General features: G+C 39.8%; 1 protein-coding gene across 3 annotated transcripts in view; it reads left to right on the top strand.

The window, feature by feature from the left end:
- The window catches only part of LRP2BP (LRP2 binding protein), a 48,834-nt gene that overhangs the window by 18,025 nt on the left and 28,396 nt on the right, over window positions 1-2,413 (top strand). The window lies entirely within an intron of this gene.

Raw genomic sequence — 2,413 nt, 5'->3', positions numbered from 1 at the left:
GAAAGAAGAGAAAGAAAGAAGGAAGGAAGGAAGAAAGAAAGAAAGAAAGAAAGAGAAAAATTGTAAACAAGTATTTAAAATTTTTACTTCCAAAAGTAGAGCATCCATCACAGTCACATTTTCACATTGATGATATTAGAAGTGACACCACTATGACTCTTATTAGCGTCCTGTAAAGCACACTGAAATATTTAGGAGTGAGGTGTCCTGGTATTTACATGTCTACAGGTAACTTAAAACAAGTCAGCTAAAAAAAAAACAGATGAGGAAAATATAGCAAAATATTATTGCTGAGAATCTGTGTGATGTACTGCAAATGTTTACGTATTATTTTTCCTACTTTTTTTGTATGCTAGAAAACTTTATTATTTTAAAGGAAACCTCAAAGAAACTCATAATCAGTGCAGCTGGAGACAAATGCTGTTTGTGTAAATTCCCATTAAATCAGAGTATGGATGTGCTTTACTTAAGGCAAATGTCACAGAAAAAATTTCATACAGCTCAACAGAGATGTTCAAAAGTACGCGCAGAAACACACATTGAAACTTCAAGGGAAAATACAATAGTATAATGATAACTTAAGCTCTAGCCAATATGAGAAACATACTAATACAAGCCTACACATATAAAGCATCTAGGTTCAAAGTACATTTTTAAAATGTGCTAAAAAATAAACTGACAAAAAAGTGTATATATATGTGTGTGTGTGTGTGTATGTATGTGTATACATGTATTTTTTGAGAAGTTTTTGCTATAGGGCATATGTGCTTACCAGAAAGACAGAAAGACAGAAACTAATAAATCACCCCTGGAGGGGATGGCCACGCTGCAGTCCCTTCTCCTCTATTCCCCTCTCGGGATTTTGGGCACACACGTACATACGCCCGGCGTGAGTTTTCAGCTGCCGGGTCTGGGACTCAAACCATGGTCGACTACATGGGTGTCCAGCAACATAACCATTACGCCATCTGCTAGTGCTGACAAAATATTTTTAAGCTAAAATATTAATTGGGGTGGATGGCAGCAGAGCAGGAAAATGCGACACTGTGAGGCAGACCCCCATGAGAAGGTTGCCAGTTCCCATCCAGACCCCTCTTCTTAGTATGCTGTGTACACCGTGTGCCCATGATCGAGACTGGCAGAAGCCAGGGTGGATTCTGGCATCTAGACCCTCTTGAGACTTTCTCTGTCTCTCTGTCTCTGTACCTCTCTCTGTCTCACTCATGGGATAAATGAACTTAAAAAATCAAAACATTAATTAAAATTAAATCATTTTGATTTCTGCATTTGAATATATAATTTTCAGTATACAGTAGGCACATTTTATAAATTATATAACATCCAAACAATAAAATTTATAACATGAAATTTTTAGACTTAGGGTTGATTTGTCAAAATTGAACATTTAGGGGCCAGCAGGTGACGTGGTGATTAAGGCACACATGGACTCCCACATGGCCAACAGCAGTTCAAATCTCAGAACTAGCAGCTTGAAAATCACGCTGGTCACATGTATGTGCATGCCCAAAATCCTAAGAAGAGAATGGAGGAGAAGGGACTGTGGCGTGGCCATCTCCCCTGGGAGGTAGTTTTTCACTTTCTCTTTCACTGTTTCTCTCTCTCTGGTGAGTACACCCACCCTATGGTAATAACCTTAAAAAAATATTGAACAGCTATACCTCTTCCTTGTTTAAGATATAAGTAAAATACCTTCAGTTGCCCCAATACTCCAGTATCATGGATGGTCAAAGACCTTCAAAATTTTCCATCTTCTGTTAGTAACTTACCAAGTTATTCTTGATCTATTGTGATCCATAGTCTAACTGGGCCATATAGCTTTATGTGGTAGACAAGAAGTGTCTGTTTCCAGGGAGTGCTAAAAGGGCACTATTATGTAGGTTTCAGTATTTGGGGATCTACAGTGGAATTTGGTTATGATTTTTTTTAAGAGATTTTTTTGCTATAGGGCGCATGTGCTTGCTGAAGAGACAGAGACAGACAGAAAGACCAAAAGCAAGAAATCACCCCACCCCCAGGAGGAATGCATCCTGCAATCCCTTATCCTCCATTCTCCTCTTGGGATCTTGGGCACATGCACACACATGTGCCCGGAGTGTTTCAAGCCAATAGATCTGGGACTCAAATTGCTGTCGACTCTGTGGGAGTCCAGTGACCATTACGCCGTCGGCTGGTCCTGCTACAGTGGAATTTGGGACTAGTGTTCGAAAATATAATTGATGGTTGGCAAACTCATCAGTCACTATTTTTGCTTTTCTAGAGAGATTTTTGTTATAGGGCACTCACCAGAAAGACAGAGACAGAGAGACAAAAAGTGAGAAATTACCCCCCAGGGGGGATGGCCACATCACAATCCCTTTCTCCTCCATTCTCCTCTCGGGATCTTGGGCACGCA

Source organism: Tupaia chinensis, unplaced genomic scaffold (assembly GCF_000334495.1).
Source record: "Tupaia chinensis unplaced genomic scaffold, TupChi_1.0 Scaffold000685_1, whole genome shotgun sequence".
Classification (NCBI taxonomy): domain Eukaryota; kingdom Metazoa; phylum Chordata; class Mammalia; order Scandentia; family Tupaiidae; genus Tupaia; species Tupaia belangeri.
Note: the sequence above shows the minus strand (reverse complement) of the source record. Positions and strands in the feature narration are given on the sequence as shown.